Raw genomic sequence first — 23,178 nt, forward strand, 5'->3', positions numbered from 1 at the left:
CCGTTGCTTCCTAAGTTGGAGAGAATGGGACTTTCTTATGGACATTGAAAAACCCCTTGATTGGTTTGGATGCTGCCACCTGGAGTCCCTGGGATGGAGGCCTTGTGTCTCATACGTGCCGTCCGCAGATGCTTCTGAGTGGTAACCTGTCCTCTGGGACCTGCTGCCTCCCGGGCTGGTGAGGGGGAGCAGGGATGCGAAGTGATCACGCTCTGTATTTGCCCGGCAGACTACGGTCCGGAGGAATCCATCATGGACTGGTCGTGGGCTGGGAGAGAGAGGAGTCCACGTTTGAGGCCTGGACAATTTTAATCTAGTAATACTTTCAACAATAAAGAATTATTTAAAAAATATGTTTTTATGGATTTCAGAGAGTAGAAAGGAGAGGGAGAGAGATAGAAACATCAACAATGAGTGAGGATCATCAATCGTCTGCCTCGTGCACAACCCACACTGGAGATGGAGCCTGCAAACCAGGCTTGTGCCCCAACTGGGAATGGAACCGTGACCTCCTGGTTCATAGGTCGACCACTCAGCCACTCAGCCAGGCGATACCACTAAATTGTAAGCTACGTTGAGAGCAGGAATTTGATTCTTTCGTGTGGCACTTTTGTGTAATAGGAATTCAGTCTGAACTGTTTTCTAATCACAGTCAGAGTCTCAACATGGATTTGTTGGCTAAATTATTCACTGGTCTTGCTCAGTGGATAGAGTGTCGCCCTCGGACTGAAGGGTCCCTTGTCTAATTCTGGTCAAGGGCATGTACTTGGGTTGCAGTCTCCATCCCCAGCCCTGTGTCTCTCTCACATCCACGTTTCTCTCTCTGTTTCTCCCCCTCCCTTCCACTCTCTCTAAAATTCAAAGGAAAAATATCGTGGGCTGAGGATTAACAACAGCAGCAAAAAATTAGATTGTAGTTCCTGTGTGATCGGTCCACATCTGTCTCCTCTGTACCTTTAGCGCATAAGTGTATCGCTGGGAGGAAAACGAACACCTAGTCTTGAAAATCTCAGTCCTTTCTGAGGTACTTTGCAACTCCTTTATCTCCTTCATCCGCCACATGCGTGCAAATGACATTCTGTGTAAAGTTAAAATGTGTAGGACGTAGGAGACAGGAGTCCCTGGAATATGTCAACCTTAAACTCTCATCTCCGGGGTGAGAATCCGCGCCTCGCTCCCGTTTTACACGCAAGGAGGAAATTAGGTGGCTAATTGGGGTGTGATAAGCAGGCGTCTCCACCCACCCACAGGCACGGGAGGATCTGCGCTTCCCTGTGACAGATGAACTGGGGCGACCTCGCCTGCCTGCCTGGTGCATCGGGCCACTGCCTGTCCCTGGGCTCTGCTGTTCGCCACCTGAACCCGGGCTGGATTCCCAACTGGGATGTGTCCCCCAGGCTCGCTAAGTTTCCCAAGGTGTGCCCCCCCGACAGGAGCAGGGCATCAGAGCACTTGTAGGATGATTCCCCCCCCCCCCCCAGAGCTCCTGCTGACAAAGGGGAGATGGAAGTCTCGCTGCAAAGTCAGGGTAAGGTGCTCTGAATGCCAGCGGCCATGCCGTCCATCGTCCTTGCGCGTTTTCCAGACTGGAGGTATCAAATAACATATTATTGGCAGCTATCAGAGTACACAGGATGCTGTGTAATTTATATCTAAATAGAAAGTAGGACAGGCAGCTCCTCTGGTGTGATTTTGAAATTTCCATCAGAAAGAAATCTAGTCAGCTGTATAAATCGTACTGTAGAATATTGTCAAATGATGTTAAATATTTTGATGCTTTAACAATTACTTCAGACATTACAGAAGTGTTGAAGGTTTTGCTAAGAGTGTATGTTGCCACTTTAAAAAGAACGCAGTGGGGGAAAACACACACATTACATCTCACCTTCTAAGTGCAGCCTACCCCACCCACTTATATAAAACAGCTGCTCCCGCGATCCTCTGTCCAATGTAACCCCACCCAGCGAATCCCCACAGTGTTTCCGACTTCTGTCACACTGTGTACTTTCCTTATGTGTTACGTTTGTTTCCGGGCTGTGGGTACATGAACGTAAGCTTATGAGACCAGGCAATTTGGACCCAGGTTGAGGCCTGTGTCCGCAGCAGCTGAGCAGTGCTTGGTACCAACTGGACACTGAGTAGCTATTGGTTGAGTGAGCAATTTAGTGCTAAGTGAATGTGTTGACCTGACTCTAAAGCAGTGGTTCTCAACGTTGGCTGCACATTAGAATCACCTGGGAATCTTTTTAAAATCCTGATTTCTGGGCCCCATCCTCCGGAAATTCTGTTTCTTTGTTACTAATGTTGTGGCCCCACCCCATAACAAAGAAACAGAATTTCCAGAGGATGAGGCCCAGAAATCAGGATTTTAAAAAGATTCCCAGGTGATTCTAATGTGCAGCCAAGGTTGAGAACCACTGCTCTAAAAGGAGGATGTAAGAAAAAAGGAGACATATATAATACTCTTTTAATACTTTAAGCAATAAAACAATAAAAAAATAAAAGGAGGACGTAATTAGCAATAAACCATCTTTAAATGTGTATCTGTCCCACTTTATATATCAAAGCAGTGACAGATGCCCAATGTTAGCTTTCTCTGACAGGGCTGGCTTCATTGCATTGTCTCCGTCAAAATAAAGTCTCGTCTCCACCTTTTTCTTGGTATTTGAAACCTGGCTTCTGTCCCTATCGTTAGAATTACTCAGAATTAGTATATTAATTTTTTAATATGCAGTACCTCATCTATTGCTCAACTAATTATCTAATTAACTTTGCATTCTGAGAGGGTAGTTTCCTAATTACATTCTGTATGTTTCAAAAGGCCCTCGAAACAAATGGGAATTAAAACTGTGTTCTCCCCCCCCCCTTATCCTCCCCCACACCCTTCTTTCTGTACCCCTGTCTGCCCCTTCCTCTTATGAAACATAATGGAGAATGAATTCTAAATCCTTTTTCATTCATATTTTAAAAGCTAGTAATCCAGCAATCAGGCTCTTTGGTATTTACCCAAAGGACTTAAAAATGTGTCCCACAAAAAACCTAGCACGTGGATTTTCAGGGCAGCTTTATCCGTCATTGTCAGAACTTAGAAGCCAACAGCATGTCCTGCCGCAGGTGACTGGATCTTAAACTGTGGTCCATCCACACCGTGGAATATTATGCAGCACTAAAAAGAAATGAGCTACGAAGCCAGGAACAGACGTGGAGGAACCTAAATGCATGTGACTAAGTGAAAGGAGACCATCCAGAAAGGCCACCTGCTGTCTGACGCCAACTACGTGACCTTTTGGAAGAGGCAACCCTATGGAGTCGGCAGCAGGGCGGAGCTGTGTGTGCAGAGCTCCGCAATAGCTGGGGGAATTATGTGGGAACTTTTGCAACTTGTATCTGAAGCAACACTCCTTCCTCAGAGCCAGGGCCTCGAAATTGCTGCCAGTGGGTGTTTATTCTGAGCCCAAACAGTGGAACTAACAGTCTCATTTCGAGCTGTTCGCTTTTTCCATTTACCCCGAGAGAGGATCAGGATCTACTTAGTCCGTAAACCTTCTTTTATTTTTTTAAATAAAATGTTTTATCAGAAAAACCTGAACATAGCAGGAAGACTTGCCCATTCGGTGGCTTTCCAACAGTACCTGGGTCCACCTGCAGGCGGGAACGACTTGGTGGATAATCATTTTCCAAACGTCCGTATTAGCCCTCAAATCCGGATTTGGGCTAAGCCACCTGGATGTGTCCTTGACCCTTCATTGATTTCATTGCAAATTGAAATACATAAATCCCCCAAATGTCCCGCTATCGAATGTTCGCCCTCCAGTGGTAATGCTGAAATCTCAGATGCATACAGATGTATGTGTAGTGCCCATTACTGTAGAATAAAGGACTTTGTAAGCAAACACTAATTACTTTTGCAATCGGGAGGAAAACAAAAATCCATATCAATTTAGATGATTATAGTCTGCATTAGATGTGCTCATGAATAATCTGTCTTAGCCATTTATTAAATTATAAATGCATTTTTATAAATCTGGTTGGCACGCAGGTATTTTATAAGACACAACCAATGCCACAGAAGATTGGGTTAAGGAAGCTTGCCGGATGCCTGACTGCGAGTTAGGAAAAAGCTGCGGCTGGAAATGGTTCTGCTCTGGATCGGAAATGAATCTGATCGCAGACCAGAGAAGAACGTCGCTTCTTCCTCCTGCCGGGGGCCTTGACCTTTTTGTTGATGGCAGTTTTTTAGCAGCTTCAGCTTGTGCTTTATTCCTTTTAATTTGAAAGGAATTTGATCGTCAGCCTTGAGCAGAGATTGTGATCAGGGCAAGATGAAGCAGGCCACTGAGGGAAGGATACAGGGTCCTGGGCACAGGACTGTGGAGTCCGGGGTGGCGGACACAGGTGCGCACCCACAGGGCTCTCACATCAGCCTGGGCACCGGAGCCCACTTCTATTTCTTAGGCACCTGAGGCCGCCAGCATGCATTTCAGGCTGGCATTAAAAAAAAAAAAAACCTCTAAGCCATTTGATAATTAAATGTTCAAATTCACTTCCAGTTTCCACAGATCAGTTATCTCCTTAACAGAAGTCGCCTAAAACATCAAGCCATCGTCTGTAATGGCTAAGAGGAGTATTGTTGGAGCCTCTTGTTACGAATCCTACCAGCGTGTGTATGTTTATTCTGTATCAGTGATGGCAAACCTATGACACGTGTGTCAGAGGTGACACGCGAACTCATTCTTTTGGCTGATTTTTCTTTGTTAGATGGCATTTAAATATATAAAATATCAAAAATGTAAGTCTTTGTTTTACTATGGTTGCAGATATCAAAAAATTTCTATATGTGACACGGCACCAGAGTTAAGTTAGGGTTTTTCAAAATGCTGACACGCCGAGCTCAAAAGGTTCGCCATCACTGTTCTGTATCATCATTGAACTCATTCATTTCGGTATTTTGTTTGTGAAAGAAATGTGGTGTGGGAAGCTGGAGGAAGAAATGGAGCATTAAGTTCTACATTGTAAGCCCGTGAATGATCTGGTCATGTCATTTAAAAATAACTTAATAAAACTGTGTCATGGGGAAATGTTGCTTTGAGCTAACTGGTATACCTCACCTGAAGTCACTCCACACTTATTTCGGAATGCGATCCTGTGTGCTCAGGTTTGTTTTCTGGCCTGGAACCCTGGGAACCAGGTCACCGCCATTGGCTTCTGCTCCATGTAGGGCTCCTCCCCCCACCCACCAGTGGGCTGCCTCATCCCCTGGGGAGGAGCATCTAGTGAAACAGTGGGGTGTCGCATCCATAAGCATATTAGTCCCTCTGGAGTTTCATTTGCACCCGACATGCCAAGTGCACAGTGTGTGTTTTGTTAATGTCGGAGAATTAACGCGCGGGTGGGGTTTAGGACAGTGCTGTGCCCTTTTGTGGCCACTTGTGTGTCAAGCCATACAGCGGCAGCCACCAGCTGCAGGAGCCACCTGAAGAAGGCGCTCCGGTCAGCATCACAAAAGCTCATCTTTGTTGTGTGAGACACTGTCCTAACCATCTTCCAAGTATAACAATTACTCTTCAACCCTAAGAAGTACGATCCGGTGAATGGAGGTAGCTCTCCCATCATTCCAGAGCTGCTCAGTGGCATAGCCACGCCATAAATCCAGGGTCTTATTAAAAGATAGCAGTTTTATTGGGATATAATTTACCTACCACTCAGTTCACCTGTTAATGTGTGCAATTTAATGGTTTTTAGTATATTTGCAGCAAAGAATAATTATATTGATTCATCACCACAGTCCATTTTAGAATATTTTTATTGCTACCCCCTGAAAACCTTGTACTCAAGGAGCAAGCTCTGCCTTCTCCCCGTTCAGTCACCCCAGCGGCAGGCGAGCACTGAACTACTTCCTGTCTCTGTAGATTTGCAGATTATTCTAGACGTTTCCTACCAGTGGAATCAGACAATGCGTGGGCTTTGTGAAGGACTTCTTTCAATCAGCATCATATTTTCAAGGTTCATTCATGTTGCGACATATAACCGTGATTTTTATTGTGAAAATACCTCACCATATGGCTGTACATTTTACGTAGCCATGTATCAGTACAAGGATGTTAATGCATGCTCTTTTAACTACAGCTCTCCACTGCCTCTGCCTCTCCTTAGGCTGACTGGTAGCCAAGGAACCATGGGAGGCATTTTGCTCCTGGCAAATTGGACAGCTCAGCTGACTTTCAGCACTAGCGGGTAGGACAGCTCCAAGCCTGGTCTCAGAGTCCCAGAGGCACCTGGGGTCCAGCCTGGAGGTGTGTGTAGTTGGCAAGGAGACCTGGGGGGAGCGCTAGACCTCACCTCTACCTGCCCTCAGCTCCCCTCAGCTGAATCCCAAGCTCAAGTGTCTCACTGTCTGAGTTGCAGGAAGAGAAGGAAAGTATTTTCACCAAGTTTTCAGAGTAGATTGGCTCCTCGGACTACTGTGTGGCAAGTATACTTAGTATAACAATAAAGCATCACCTTTGGGGATTTTCTTTATAAAAGAAATTTGATTACGGCATGTTAAATTTTATTCAATTTCCCTATAAACCTAGATTACATATTCATAGGTGAGACGCATAGTGCCATTAGGAGTTGGGAACCACAGTCTCAGGTATAAAATTTATCTTAGAAAACAGTTACTTTAAAAGTCCAGATCTGGATATCTGTTTGTGTCATCAGTCACATAAAATGAAATGTATTATCTTACGGCTTCTGTAGCAGTTATGTACATTGTTACGATATTAGATGTTACAAATTTTCTGGCCCTAAGGTGGATAATATATTTAAAGAAAAATGAATAAGTATCTAATTGGAAGGTATTAGCTGGGTTATTAATCTGCACCCTTTACATTCAGTGAAACCCGTTTAAAGCCAGACTCTATTAGCGCGTCTTTGTGTTTTACGTGACCCTTGACATTGATTATGATGGGAGAAGAGGGTGTTCCAGCTCTTATGAGCAAGATACTGAGAATCTTCTCGCTTGGATTCATGGCATAATTTAGATGAAACACTGCTGGCCTTGGTAATTAGGAAAATGACGACAGCAAAGAGTCCACTCTGTCCTATCCTGTCATCTGACCCAACAAGCGATGTGTCCCACAAAGCCCCAGAGTGCCGGGTGTTTAGCTGACAGAAGTGAGGAAGCAGTGCGGGCCTTCGTCTGGGGGCCGGGGCTGGGCAGCACTGTTCCCGTGAGGTCGTCTGTTGAGATCGCATGTTTCAAAAACATCAAAGAGGCTATAAAACAAGAGGGGTTGGCCAATGGGACACGGATGCTGTTATTTATTTATGCATGCACAGCTTGTCGTCGGGGTGGGACTAGTGCTCTAAAAAGATTAGGAGACCCATAAGGAAGCCATTCTTCACTCCCCGTGCGCAGGTGGAATCGCCTGCAGGACCATTTCTCAGAGGCTCTGTGGCCTGGACGTTCATTTCCTGCGCAGAGCCGTCCGCTGTTTCAGATCTTGACGCTGTTCTTTCATTGCAGGGAAGGTTTTCCCATGCTGATTGCGAAACCCCTTTTCCAGGTCAGGGTTCTCTGTGGCTGCGCGGTGGCGCTCTGGGATCCCTATAAGCAGTACTTTGCGGTCAATACAACATGTCCCGGGGTGAGCAATGCAGAAGGGCCGCCGCTCCCTGTTCCTGAAAGCAATGTCCCCTGGGAGTTACAATGAGCCTGGAGAGACATTTCTAGCCCCAGGGTTGCACCCCCGCTTTTCCTTCCAGCACCTTCTGCCTCATCACACACTGTCCTTACTTTTCATGTTCCTGCTGGAGCTAACCTCTGACCTCATAGGCCCTCCTCGACCTGCTCCCTTTCGTGGTCGTCTCCCGGTCTCCAGACGGCCTTCCAGTCGCCCGTGAGACCTTGGGTGCCCCTGGATGTTTAACTGCACTTACCATGACGCTCTGTGGACGTGAGTTCCGTACCCCTTCACACAGACCTTGCTCTCTCTCTGCTCCCACTTGTTTTCTATCACCCGGTAGCTATAAAGGATGGCAATTGAAATGCTATAAACCGTTCTCGCTGCCAGTGCCTGAGTGCGCAGATCTGGTTAGCTCGCCGGCGAAGGCCATTCCGCCTGCCTTTCCGAGCCCTCGATGTGTTTTGAAATTTTCACATTTGATTTATAAACACAATGTCTCTCTTGACTCTCTCCTCCTGTTTCGCACACTTGTTTTCCTTCCTAAAGAATGAAAAATAGCAGCTGAGGGCTGCGGGCTAGAATGGAAATATCAGAGCCAGAGAAGCAGAACGAATGAAAATCACGGGTGTCCTCCCCCCTGAAATTGGGGCAGGGTCTTCCTGGGTCTGGGAACATGCAGTGGGTTTCTGACTGAAGGCTGTTCCCTGCTCCTGATCCCGCCCGCCCTTCCCCCACCCCACAGCCTGGAGTGATGCGCAGTCCCCTCAGAGAGCAGGGGCCGGGGCTGAGTGGGGATGGGTGTCCCCCCCACCCCTTGGTGTGAAATACTCCCGGAGCTTCTGTCTTGCGGTCAGCCTTAGAATAGTATTTTGATTTGCAATTTTATATTGATTTCAATTTGCTTCATTGTTTTCTTGGAACCATTGAAGAAATATCTCAAACAGAAACATATTTGACAGGAGGCATAGAGAGGCCCTTCCCAGAGGCTGCAACTGGGGGGTTTTCTTTCTCTTGATGCTCTGAGTGTCTGCCAACCTCCTTTCAGTCCCAGGAGGGCGGAGGGCGGAGGGCGGATGGTGTGGTTGAAAGGCCTGATGGAGACGCAGGCGCACACCTGTGAGAGCACTTGCTGGATGCTCTTCCTGGTCCCCCAGCAGGAAGGCGGGTCCGGGCTGTCTCCAGGGCCCCAGGATGCCCAGGGAGGCGGCGTCTGCACCTCCCCTGCCGTCCACCCAGCCGCCTTCTCACGTCTAGAGAGGCTCTTGCACGTTCATAACACTGGGGAGACCTGTACGCGTAGGTGATTGTTTAGGAAATTGCTAGTATGAAGAGTAGTTGACAGAAATATGTTTTCTGAGCAACCCCGTGCCTTCTTAGGACACTTTGTCCTGCCTTTAAGGATAACAGCACTTGTCCGGTCGCCCTCAGGCATTTCCGGAGCTGCGGGCGTTTGGAGGGCGCTTAAGGAAGAGGTGTATCTGGTGGAGTGCCTTCACTTGCTAGGTATCGACTGAAGGATGATGAAAACGAATTTAAAATATGGAGGGCCTGCAGACTGTGAGGAAACACTATTATTTCTAAGCTAAAGGTAAAAGTAAAGAATGCATTTCGTGCAATATTCTGGTGTTTATCTCTTTCCGGGTGCAAGATAGGGTTGCGCTTTCCCTCCGAAGTGAAGCAGAACAAATTGCTGTGGCCAGCGGGCTGTGGAGGGTTTACAAACCACTGTCTAGTCCCTCACTTCCCCTCCCGCTGTTGGGCTTTGGAAATGTTTGTAGAAACTCTTTTTCATCCCCCTGAAGAAATGTGGCGAGCAACGTTGGACATAGAGCATGCAGGAAAAATAAGTGGCTATAGGGGCCTGTTGTAGGCATTCACACTGAGCTGTTGGCCTTGCTTTTCTGGAAGAGACAGACCCCTCAGTCATCGGCCAGTTCATTACAAGGATCCCCAGGAAATTCCGCATCCCAGCGAGCCAGGAGGCTGTCCCTCCTGGGGGACCCTGGCGTCTGTGTGATGCTCCGCACCGATCTCGCTGTGAAAGCTAAGAATGCCCCAATGGGTCACTCCTTTCAAATAACAAACTGTGCTTTCTGGAATATGAGTGCTTTGCTGTCCTTTGTGAGTACAAGGAACATACGTTTAGGAAAATGCATGACTTTTTCCTAAATGTTAGAGAGACCCATGTTTTCAGATGAGTTGACCCAAGCCAGGTAGTTAGGCTCTTCTGGATTTGGGGTGGTGGTAGTTGCATGTTTCCTTACACGTGTATCTGAGGGAGACTGTGTTGGTGAGTGTGCTGTGGTCATTGATATAAGAAGAACTGAAATTAAACACTAGAGTCACACACTATTAAGAGCACAACAAAATAAAAGCACTGCATGCCCAAGTCCATGGGGCAGGGCCAACGTCGTATTCCAGGCAAATGTATAGCTTTAAATACCATTTCACCCTGTAACATTTACAAATAAACTGATATTCAACTTGAAAGGTTAGAAAAGATAATAAGTCAAAGCTATAGGAGTCAGGAAAGTATTGACAAAAATTATTAAATGACACAAACCAGGAAATAGATAAATCTAAGAGCGGTTACTGGCAAACATTATTAACTACTCTTATGCAGAAAAAAAACAAGGAAAGCGCACGCGCACACACTGAATTGGTAATTAGTTATAATTATGTTACATACTAGTACATTGTAATCAGTAATTACAAGGGGGCTCTATCAATACAGAAGAGATTAAAGGTGTTAAAGAAATGGATGATTTTTTTGAGCAATACAAATCATCTAAGTTAACTCAAGTAAAAAATATATTAAGAAACAAAATAATACCCTGCCCCCCTCAAAGAAAGAACTATCAAATGTATCACAGTGATCCCCATTGGGAGACCTGGGCTGCCGTTTTCATGGACCAACCACTTCATATGAATAATCAACGTGAAAATCTATGTAACAAAATTGCTTCAGAACCCAGACATAGAGGAACAACTGGTAAATGTCCTCTATGCGGCAGCATTGCCTGAGGGCTCCGGGGGCCAAGTCTGACACGCTGAACCAACGCCAGCACGGGGTGGGGGTGGTTCTAGAACCTCTGAAGAACTGGGGCCACACACAGTGCTATCCGTGGCCTGAGTGTCTGTGTCCCCCAAAACTTATATGTTGAACCCAATCCCCAAGGGGATGGATTAGAAGGTGGGGACGTGGGTGTTGATTAGGCCATGGGGGTGGAGCCCCCAGGAGTGGGATTCGTGCCCTTATGAATGAGACTCATCCGTTCTTCCTTGTGAGGACAAGGTGAGACGCTCCCTAAATCTAGGACCAGAGCACATGTGGGGCTACCCTGGACTGGCCTATCTTTAGCCAATTCGGAGTCGTCCTAGGTTGTAGTAGTTTGTAGATCTGGACCTGGAGGCTTGGATTCACATTGGCATTATCAGTGGTGAGCATTTACCTTGGGTGACTGGCAAACTATGAGTTATAGCAACCGTTTAACTTTGGAGATGTGATTATCGTTTTAGTATGACACAGAGCTTCCTTTTTTACTTTGATACCTCATGATAAATGGTGAAAATGAGAAACTGATGGATAAAAATAACAATAGAATTTTTGGTGAATTTTCAGTAAGCAGATATTAAACAGTCTCTGTGTACTCATCTGTTTGACAGTAATTTTGGTTTTGAAAAGGTCGTCCGTTTCCAGGCTATTTTTGAGACATATTCCCATCCTTAATCTATTTTACTTGAAAAATTATAGAAACTCAATTTATACTGGATGATTGGAGGAGAGTTTCCAAGTGTAGGTTGCTGATAATTAAATAGTTGTAATAAACACGTAAGAACTCTGGTTTATACTGAATATTCTGACAGCCCTTCTCCTACGGGAATGCTGTGAAGCAGGCAGGAGCTATGGTCCATTGTGAGGCTGTTTTTATTCATTTCATTCATACATGTGGCATAAAACATTGCTTGTCATATCCCATCTTTCCAATAGCACGCACATAGCACATACCCTTTCCAAGGTTTATCCATTGTTATCTTTCAAGTGCATATTAATGAAAACTTTAGAAGTAAATCGTTCAAAAAAAGACAACCTCATGCAAATTAAACGGAGGTTGATCCAGTGTGTCTCTCCTCTAGTTTCACTCCTAGGACTTCTTTCCCCCTCCGTGCCCTTCCTGATGACCTCTGTCCTTAGGGAGGACGTCGGAACTCTGGGCCACTCATCACTGACATAGGTGTCATAAAATCAGCCTACCTGTTTCTTCAGTGTGCTCGTATGGCCCACATGGGGAGTGTTTCCCTAACACCCTGCCGGGTGCTGTGTAAGTGGCTCTGCCAGCCGAATCCAGAGCTGGCAGAGCCATAAAGGAGAGAAGTCTGCCTTTCTAAGCTCGGTGATCGGTGGATCTCATTTGGGAAGCACTTGGCGCTGCATTGAGCCGAGCCTCATTCATTTACGTGAGGACCAGTGTGGTGAGTGCAGTCTGTTTGTTAGAAGTAGCAGCAGCAGCAAGAGGATTCATCAAAATAATGACCCAAAGACCCGGGAAAATCAATACCTACTTTTCAGGGCCAGATCCTTATCCTCACCCGGAGTGACAGGTTGTGGTTCCAAGATGGGCCTCCCCCGCCACCCAGATCCCGAGGACAGGCGTCCCCCACCGGCTGATGGATGGTACGTCACCCGGGCATTCCTGCCCACAGGTCTGTTCTAAGGGCAGTCAGAGCTCCCGGTGATGTGGGAGCTGTTTTCCCGGTTAATCTGTCAATTTTTCTCACACAGCGCGGCTGCTGTGAAAGGAATTGGGGCTGTTATCGTCCATGCTTAGATACAGTTTGTAAAATGCAAGGTGGGAGACAGCAAACCAAACACAGCATGCTAGTCATTTCTCTAAAAGGCTCCACGTGTGCTCTCAGCTCCCACAGCCCAGGGAGCTGGCATCCCTTTCTCCCAAGAAGATGCACTGTTCAAAGTCATCCGCCTGGTGCAGTGGTCGGCAAACTGCGGCTCGCGAGCCACATGCAGCTCTTTGGCCCCTTGAGTGTGGCTCTTCCACAAAATACCACGTGCGGGCGTGCACGTACAGTGCGATTGAAACTTCGTGGCCCGTGCGCAGAAGTCGGTATTTTGTGGAAGAGCCACACTCAAGGGGCCAAAGAGCTGCATGTGGCTCGCGAGCCGCAGTTTGCCCAGCAGCAGTTTGCCGACCACTGGCCTGGTGCATCAACTGGTGCAGGCGTCTGCGGGATGACTCCCAGAACTCCCTTCCGACACTTAGTCATCAGACTTCATCTCCCATTGTTTGGTACTTCTCTACCTGGAGGTCAAAGTTAATTTGAATGTTAATCTTGGATGGGGTGATCTGATAGGTGAACAGCAGGTGGGTGAGCATATCGATACTTGGTCCTGTGAGTCAGTCCTTCACCAGATAGGATCTGGGCAAGCAGCTGCCTTGGGCTGGAGACACACCTGCCTCCCTCAGGAATGGTGAGCTACACCCAAGTGTCTTTCCACACGCCAGGGTCTTTCCCCTGCACAGGATGTCTCTGTACTTCTCCCCCTTGAAGCATTTCTAAGATTAACCAGGTTTTTGTATAATCGCCCCTCCCTGTATGTGAGAGCCACGGATTCTCTGTTCTAATTGAGGATGCGGAGGGGGGCATGGTCCGATCTGTGTGCAGGCGAGCGCTTTGTTTCGCGTGTTGAAGTTGTCTGTCTGTGGCATGGGCAGGCTCCTGAAGCTCTCTCTTGTCGTAACATAGTCTTGGAAATCCACGTGTCGCTGCCTGTTAGTACGATCCTAAATGTTGCAATTTGTTTATACTCCTCCAATGAAAGAGGGAAGATTCAATGGAAGGGGGAAAATAATAGTTGTTTTCCCAAGCATTTTATGTATATTACTTCATATTCACAAGTGCCACATAAGAGAAGTAGCACCATTGTGATCTTAGACATCTGGGATATGCAGAGATATGCCAGAGGGACAGGAAGCTGCGTGAGCAATGCCTAGAAACCACATTTTTGGGTCTGAAAGCCTAAATCCTTTTTGGCTTCTTCAAAGAGAGGAGACTTATCAAAAGAGAGTTCAACTCTTCCAAGGCCTCATTTATATTAATAATAAAAAATAACTAAATAATGTTTTCAAATTTCAAGGAAGAGCTCAAGAGCATTTTGGGTATTCATCAAAATCCACATTTTTGGCGTTTTTACCTCTATTTTATTTGAAAAGTTGGTCTTCCCCGATCTTTACCTCAGAGAACGAAGGCAGAAGGTGCCTTAGCGAAGAGAGAGCAGTGGGAACAAAAATCCGAGGGCCGCGGGGATGGAACTGTGGCGGGAGCGTTAGACGGAGGCACCGAGCCATGGCCTGCAGCCCACCATCGGGCTGGGTATTTGGTTCCACTGTGACGTGGGACTGAGTTTTCTCCCCTGACCCTTCAAGCTCTAAAATGCTTTGCTATCTTTCAACACGTATGACACGTGTTCATGTTGTAGACAGAGCTGCATGATAAGCAAACTAGTCAGCCCTGGCCGGCGTGGCTCAGTTGGTTGGGTGCCACCCATGCACCAAAAGGTTACTGGTTCAATTCCCGGTCAGGGCACATGCCCCGGTTGCAGGCTCCATCCCCACAGTGTGTGTAGGAGGCAGCTGATCAGTGTCTCTCTCTTTCCCTCTCGCTTCTTCTCTCTCTGTAAAAATGATAAAAACATTTTTTTTTAACAAGAAAACTAATTCACACATCATAGGAAACATCCTCGGTGGCATAGGGCAGGGGGTCCTGGCCGAGGGGAGCTTATGTGCCCAAATTCATGGCTCCTGTGTCACCCTGGGTTTAATGTTTGGTTTCAGTCACCCTTCCCGTTTAACACCTACGCCCCATGTTACCGTAGCGTTAATGGACATTTCCCGTGTCCCAGGTGGACACCTGCTCTTGTCGTTGACCTTCATTGTGAGCTTTATCGGTGTCGTTAAGGTTAATGGCGCGTACATTTTATACAAGACGCCAGTCAGTATTTCACTGTAATTTGCCACGCGCGTAAGGATTACCGTCGCCAGTTTCCTGTGTCACGTTTGGCTGCCATGGGTTATCCCGAGGCCAGTATCCACGTGAGCTCAGAACCGTCCACGCTGCTGACTCTGAAACTATTATGCAGGAGTCTACGTTCGGTTGATCATTTCTTTGTTGATTACTATCGGTCTTTCTCTCTGAGCAAATCGCACAGGCGCTCCCGGAGTTTCCTAGCTCTAAAGGGAACAGCGGTTATAATTAAGAATAATTACAATCGCAACAGCGAAACCCTTTTTAGAGCATCCTAGGTACGCTCTCGTTCGTAAAATATTTTCATTTCTGCAGCACCGGCCCCCGTTAGCCTCTCCGGGGAGAAGTCTGACACAAATGGCGAATGAATCCACGTGGAGGCCTTGGGTTGCTCGACTCTCCGAATGGGAAATGCCAGATACGTGGACCCTTCTGGCTCCGCCATTCCCCTTACAGCCCTGAGGGGACCCATTTCTGTTCACAAGGCACATTAATTCTTATCTCCCTCATAAACATCTATTTGTTCGAAGCATCGCCCCAGTTGTGAAACGTGGCTTGGAACAACCCTGGATCACTTAGCCGTAAAACAGCTCCCACTCAGGAGTCGGGTCCATCGGGGGTCAGCGTGTGTGCACCCAGGGTGAGCCACGTGGCCCTGGGAGAGTTCATTAAAACACCAGCCCGGGCTAGTTTGGCTCAGTGGATAGAGTGTCGGCCAGTGGACTGAAAGGTCCCGGGTTCGATTTCGGTCAAGGGCATGAACCTGGGTTGTAGGCTCCATCACCAGCCCTGGTTGGGGTGTTTGCAGGAGGCAACCAATCAATGTTTCTCTCACATCAATGTTTCTCTCTCCCCCCTGCCACCCCTCTTCCCGCCCCCTTCCACTCTCTCTAAAAATCAATGGAAAAATACCTGGAGGTGAGGATTAACAAAACAACACAAAACAACAAAACCCTCCAGTTCCTTATGTTTAGATGGAAACAGTGAGAGTCTGACCCACAGACTGCTGAGGGCTTTCAAACAAGCTCTCCCAAGTGATGGGGCGGAGCAGCCATCCAGAATGCTGACTTCTGTGATGTCTAAAGGGCCATGCTATTAGATCAGGTTCCAAAATTCCTTTCCCTTGCATGGGGTCACTGTAATTTTAATAGCCTGTGTTTTCAGTACCATTATTTTAGTTTTTATTCATATCAGTTTTAACTTTATTCTTGGTTTCTATTTGGCCTTGTGATAGATTGTCTCTGAAGGCTTGGTTCTGTCCGAGCTACTATCTCCCATTCCCACTTGGAGATTGACATATCGGCGTGGTTAAGAAGGACATTTGCGGTCCTATAAACTCTGGAATCGTTCACATCCAGCTCTGCTCTGTCACCAGGCTGTCTGTCAGGAGAGAAGCGTGTCTTATGACCCTTAGTGACGTGACTGACCTTCATTTTCACTTAACCCAAGGCACAGTGACCTCTCTGAACTAGAGTAGCATTGGTTCATTCAGAGTGCATGTCCATGGCCTATGCTAGGGGCCCGGTACTTGGGGAGGCCACCCAGAGAGAAGAGAGAATGGTAACACGGGGGTGCCCATTTGTTTTATATGCGTTATAAATAAGTTACTGCCCTAGTGGGTTCCTGCTTGTAAACATGCTACATCTCTGCCCACGCCACATGGTCACGTAGGGATCACATGGTAACAGGCACATTCGGTTACTTCACTTTGTAACACTTTGTAACACAGTGGTTGGGCAGTGTTTCCAGTGAGGAACAGTGAATCCGTTTTCATTGAAAGCTACACGTAAATGGAAGTTAGACTAGACTTGTATAATTAATGATATTTCTGAGTGGCCAATCTACATATACATCTACATTAGTGATATTTTCAATTGTAAAAATACCTCAAGACAATGACTTTACTCACATGTAAATTTATGTACAGTAGAAACTCATTTAGAGGACACACACCTACACATAAACATGGAGGTATGAATATATGCATTTATTCTTGGTAATATTGTGTGTATATTTTCCTGAGAGGGGAAAAACTATTGCTTCAGGGGAAAATACTCTCAGGTGCAAAATTATTTTGCAATTTAAGTTTAACTTGGTCGCCTTAAGAGGACAGATAATGCCGTATTTATGGGGAGAGTTTGTTTTGTGGTACCGTTACCCTCATTTTACATATTTAGATAAATACCAAGAACCACGGGTGTCTCCTCCTCCCTTGCTCACCATTTCATGATTTTAAACCCTCTGGAAAGTGCCTTCTGAGGAGATTGTTTCTTTTTACTGAATCTGACCGCCACCAGGTCTCCTGGGCTCCTGGAGCCCTCCCACTAACACAGGCTGGGGGTGAGTTGTCGGACGTCACGTGGCCAGAGGGAGGCAGAGCAGGGAGGACCTGGCCTCCTGGCCCCTCTGGGCGGCTCCATCAATCCCCAAGGCCCCAGCGGCTGCATTGGATTTTCATTTCCTCCTAAGCCCGTTGTAAAGTGGGAAGAGTTAGCATCTGATACAGATGAGCTCATTTATACTTGCACAGGTACTAATTGTGTGTTTTGTTCTCATTCTAGGAATCACTGACATGCAGCCACTGCACAGCATGCGGCCCCAGGAACTGCCCTGAAAGGTAAGCTTCCCACAGGGAAGAGCCTCCGCACAGTTCCTTCACCTCTGGTTGGCGTGCTTAGTTTCTATGGAAACACACAGCAACAACTTTTCGGCACAGATTGCCACCATGAGCTCATTTGTGGTGGTTTTCTGAAAGGCTGCAGTTCGTGAAGGCAGTGACAGGTACACTGAACCCTGCGCGTAGGAAAAGAAGACCTTTCCCAGGTCTCTCTGCGGGGGGCTCCCTCAGGCAGCCTTTCTGGGTTCTGATGAATTTCGGAATTTAAAACTCCAGAGTTTGGCGTAATGGAAAGAGTATTGGGAATGAAGGAGAATGAGGTAAATGGTGCTGCAGTTTTGCAAATGGTTTTACAGGAGAGGATGTTTCATGAGTCAAGTCCACAGGAATAGGAAGTTAACTAAGCCCTACAAATGCTCAGGACTGCAGGGGGAAACGTTCAGGAATAATCTGTCTACGTTGTTTCCCTTAATGAAAGGTACAGATCTGCAAACGTGCAGCGTGTCTGTGCAAGGGTGTCTGTCGGTTTCCCAAGGCGGTTGTCAGGAAGCACCGTGAACTGGGTGTTATCGAGCACAGGGATTTCCTCTCTCACGGTCCCGTGGGTTAGAGTCTGAGCTCGAGGCGCAGGCGGCCGGCTCCCCTGAAGGCGCCGAGGGGCTCCGTCCTGGCCTCCTCTACCTCCTGGTCCTCGCAGTTCTTGGTGTTTCTTGTTCGAAGTTCCATCGCTCAGATCTCCCGGTCCCCCTGCGTGTCGTGTCCAAATGTCCTTCTTGTTATAAGGACACCGGTCATGGGGTGAGGGGCCACCCTATTCCACTGTGACCTCGTCCCGACGTGATCACATCTGCAAAGACCCTTCTCCAAAGAAGGTCGCATTGGCGGTCAGGGAATCAGGATTCCAACATCGCTCTTAAGGGGACACAGTTCATCCATCTCCGCATCTGTCCTTAAAGTGACCTTGACTGATGTTCACGCTGACTGCGGTAAACTAGGCATCACAGTGGAGAGAGAGCTCATTCCACTGGTGCGCACACAGGAAAATGCTGAATTGTTTTAAAAGGTGCAATCATTATCTCTTGATGGCCAACTTATCTGCCAAGCAAGATAGAAATACTCAGTTATTCGGTACAGGGATTGTTGGCATCATGTATTAGCGTGTGATTTTGACTCTCGGGGAAGATTATTCTTAACACTCTGAATTTTAAAAATTTAGAACAAAACTATTTCACTTATTCCTTTGATGTTTCTCATGAGCCAAGGTGGAGAGCGGCATTTTTCTGTGCCAGTTAGTATCGCCCTGTAACAAACCACCCCGACCCGAGGCTGAAAACAGTGATCACCTCTTGTCTCCCCGACTATGTCGGGTCGGCTGCTTGGGTCTCCCCCAGCCCTGAGGCGCGGTGTTGAGGCCTGGGGCCGGCATGTGGGCCAGAGGGCTCCAGCCAGCGGCGGCCGCCTCCCTCTGCAGATGTGAGTGGCTCCGGGGACCGAGGGGAGGGAAGGCTGTGGCTTGTTGGCTGCGGGGCCCAGGGTTCCTTTCGGGGTGAAGAACGTGTCGCGGAATCCGAGGGCGGTGCTGGTTGGGCAGCCTCCTTCGTCGGGCCTCTGACTGGCTGCCTCGCTGCCCCGACAGAGCCGGCAGAACTGATGGACCGGGCCAGCTTGGCTCGGCTTCTGCGAGTCTGTCCCTGGTGCACCGGGGATCGTAGGTCCAGCGGCTGAGTGGGCCACGGAGGGGTCCTGTCATATATCCATCTACTAAGTGGGCATATTCGGTCGTTGCTTTCAGAGCCCTGTGCTCCAATCCTAGCTCCCATATTTGGGAAGATAAACTAATCTCTTTGAGGGTGTGCCCCCCGCCCCCCCCCCCGCCCCACCTCATCTGTAAAGTGGAGACTAGCGCGCTACATGGATTTGCATGAATTAAAGTTGCTTTGTTAATACCAGAAAGTTTAGTCCAACCTACACACATGGAGCAAATGGGATAAGGTGGTCACATTCCTTTCTGTATTTTCATCTTGTTATTAGCCAATTAAAATTGATTAAGAAATGAATGCTGATAGATGCTTCACCCTGTACAAGCCTTAAAACTAAGATAATGAAAGAATCCAGCCAATAAAGGACCACATGCAGCCGGCCAGTGTGGCTCAGTGGTTGAGCATCGACCTATGAACCAGGAGGTCATGGTTAGATTTCCCGACAGGGCACCTGCCCGGGTTGCGGGCTCGATCCCTAGTGTGGGGCGTGCAAGGGGCAGCTGATCAATGATTCTCTCTCATCATTGATGTTTCTCTCTCTCTCTCCCTTCCTCTCCGAAGTCAATAAAAAATATATATATATATTTTTTTAAAGCGGGGTTTGTACACTCTCTGTTTCTCTGCAGTCCGCTCCCGGAGCCTTTCCCTGCCCAGATGAGGCCACCTGTGCGGAGGGGAGCATTAACACACCCTGGGGGTGATGTTGGAGCTGAGAACACCCCCGTTGCTGACACTGAAATGTGTCCGCACTGGCGTTTCCGAATGTAATAGACAATAAGCCGCTGCCGGAAAATGTCCATGTCCTGTGTCCATCATTTTTATCATCGATGAGTTTTTCCTGTAGAATATAGTGGAGATGTATTCTTTCACCTTTGGCTTTGGCTTGGAAGACTGAAATGGCGATCGCAGTGTGGGCACTGAGAGGTCATTGAGGGATTCAGGGAGCGTATGATACATTGTAACGCCAAGCAGGTGACTGTCATCTTCACTATGAAAAGCTGGCTGAGTGACCCGCTGGCCGTGACCCCCAGGCTGCTTGGGGCCATCCGGCCATCCCTGTGGACAAAGGGAAGGAGCAAGCCGCGTGGGTGGCCTTTGGACCCTCCGTTCCCGCAACAAGCATTTATTGGGCTCTAACTATTTCCGGGCCCCTGACTTAGGATCCAGTGATTGGGCTGCAGAGACATTGCGTAAGGGCCCTGATCTTTCAATCTGCTCTCTAGCAGGGAGACATCTAAACCAGTGAAGCATTCAAGCTATGTGAGGCCCCATGGAGACCAGGCAGGGAAGGCCAGGGTGAGGAGTGAGGGTCAGGGTCAGGGTCACTGCTCAGTCCTGTGACGGGGCTACTGGTCATGCAGGGCATCAGATTCCCTTGAACTTCCTGACTCGACCTTCGATCCTTATGGAATGAGTCTTTTTGTTCTCCATAATGATTCTTAACCTAATATTTACTTTATCTGATGTGAATAGTGCCATACCTGCTGTAGTTATTTAACATTTGCCTAGGATTTCTCTCCTACTTGGCTTTCAACCCTCATATGTCACTGGAGGCAGGTCTCCTGTCAGTAGCAGCGAGCTATGTTTTTTGTTTGTTTTTTAAATCTGGTTTATTTTCTCTCTTTTATCCAGAGAAGTGAATTGTTTGAACTTATTTTGAATCCCAAAATGTTATAACGTTCTCTCTACCATCTTATTTTGTGTCAGGTTTTATGTGCCTGCATATATTGTGATAGTTTTTGTGTGTGTCTCTGCATATTTTGTGTTGGTTTTCTGTTTCCATATATTTCTTCTTCCCACCTGCTAATGGACTAACCTATTTTCCTTTATTCCGCCATCCCTTCTTACTACTTTGGACTCTTTCATTTTTAGTAGATTCACTTAAAATGTAAGCTAAGCAGTGCCCCAATTTTAATAGTGTTCTCCAATCAGACCTATAGACTCGTAACTCTAATCATGCCTCTCAAAGTTTCAAGTTACTGTTATGTGCATAGTATTTCAGCTCAGCTTGATTTTTCTTCCAGTTCATACTTATTAGTTTTATACTTAAAATAATCAAGGCTCAACTTATATAGGTTTTTCCCTCATTTATTAATTTATTGTTCATCATTCCTTCTGGCATCTCACTTCCTTTGAGTTCAGGTCCCTTTGCCTCAACATACGCATATGTTCCCTTAATAGTAAACTGTCTAATATTGTTTTTCATGAATTATCATTCTTTTGCTTTTTTGCATGTGTAATGTTAAACCATATTTGGAATTCCTAATTGACAGTATTTTTCACCTCAGTACTTGGAGGACAGTGTTACATTGTTTTCTCTTCTTTGTTACAGTAGCTAATTAGTCTTCTGTTGGTCAGATTGACAATCTTTTATGTGGTCTGTCTTTTCTTCTCTGTTTGCTTTTAAGGTTTTCTCTTTGCGATGGGAGGGCTACACTCTCATTATGATACGTTTAATTATGCATTTATTTTTAGTTTTTCTCGTGATGATTTTCAACTGGAAGACAAATTTCCCTTTTTCAGTTTTTAAAAATTCTTATCCATCATTCATTTGAATATTGACATGAAACATTTTGCTTGTTTGTCCTTTTCTGCATATCTAATTATACCTATTCTGGACCATTTATTCCTCCTACTCATAACTTATAGCTATCATTTCATATTTTTTTTTATTCCTTTATATCTCCATTTTGCATTCTGGGCAAATTTTTCCAATTCCTACGACAGCCAGGCCTGTGTTTCACAGTGGTTAGAGCTTCGGCCTGTGGACTGAAGGGTAATGGGTTTGATTACCAATCAAGGGCATGTAGCTGGGTTGCAGGTTTCATCCCCAAGCACCAGTCGAATACAGGTGGACAGCAACCAATCTATGTGTCTCTCTCCTCTTCTCTCTTCTCTTCTCTTCTCTTCTCTTCTCTCTCTCTCTCTCTCTCTCTCTCTCTCTCTCTCTCTCTCTCCCTCTCCCTCTCCCTCTCCCTCTCCCTCTCCCTCTCCCTCTCCCTCTCCCTCTCCCTCTCTCCCTCCCTCCCTTCCATTGTCCCTCTTCCCTCCCTTCTTCCATTCTTTCTCTAAGGATCCATGGAAATCCTCAGGTGAGGATTTAGAAGAAAAAATCCTAGTGCAATTATTAAATCCTTTCTTCATCATGGTCCGCTCTGCTACTTACCACAGTGTGTCAGTCCAGACAGCTAACTTTTGCTGCACTAACAACCTCCCAACTCTCATGGGCTAGAACCACGGAGGTTATTTCTCCCTCCTGTCACCTGCCCAGCACAAGGTATCCTGGGGGCTCTGCTCCTTGCTGTGCGCAGGGACCCCGGTGGATGGAGTCGCTGTCTGGGAGCGAGTCCACAGTTACTGGGGGAAAAGGAAGAGAGTGCGGGGTTGTGGACCAGGTCGGACAGCTTCTCCCCAAAGTGGGCACCTGCCAGTTCTGCTTCCGGACCATCGGCAAAGGCAGCCGCACAGCCATGGTGACTCCTAGGGGGGCAGGGAAACACGATATTAATCTCTTCCCAGAAATAAAGGAGAACCAGAAGATTTGTGAAAAGCACTTAACGGCAACCTCAAGTGGCCATTGGCCTTTAGAAATTTCAATAATCATTTTTCGAGAAGTTCTATTTGGTTTATTTTTCTGTGTGTTTTTTTTTTATCACAATATTCTATTGTTCTGTTGTGGATCCCATTCCTTTTTATCTGCCATCACTTTGCATGCTGTTATTGTCTGCCCGCGCTCATAATCCCGTGTTTCTGGTGCTTCCCTTGCCTGTTCTGTGTCCCGTGCCCGGGGGTCCTTTCTGGGTGGTGTCTTTCCCTCCCCTCTAGTTGATAGTTGCATCTTGTGAGCTCAGGTTGGGTGTTTCTCCCGGGGGGATGCTTGCACCCTGTGGGGTGAAAGCGTGCCTCAGGGTTTGCTTTTATCAATGCCCTGTGATGGAAGCATCCCAGACCAGCTCCTGTGTGAGTTTCCTACATTTCGTGAGTTGTATACATTTAGATCAGATCCTCTCACTCAGTGAAGTTTTTGGTTTCAATTTGTTGGAGGGGACACCTAGAGCCCAGGGCAGAGAGCAAAATCCCATGCTCATTC

The 23,178-nt window shown here is 46.9% G+C and overlaps 1 protein-coding gene across 2 annotated transcripts in view; it reads left to right on the forward strand.

Moving 5' to 3' along the window:
* The window catches only part of CNTN4 (contactin 4), a 405,422-nt gene that overhangs the window by 77,154 nt on the left and 305,090 nt on the right, over positions 1–23,178 (forward strand). For both annotated transcript variants that reach the window (XM_059664558.1, XM_059664559.1), the window contains exon 2: positions 17,273–17,328. The gene's annotated coding sequence lies outside the window, so the exon portion shown is untranslated. The remainder of the gene's footprint in view (positions 1–17,272; positions 17,329–23,178) is intronic.

Source organism: Myotis daubentonii, chromosome 14 (genome assembly GCF_963259705.1).
Source record: "Myotis daubentonii chromosome 14, mMyoDau2.1, whole genome shotgun sequence".
NCBI lineage: Eukaryota > Metazoa > Chordata > Mammalia > Chiroptera > Vespertilionidae > Myotis > Myotis daubentonii.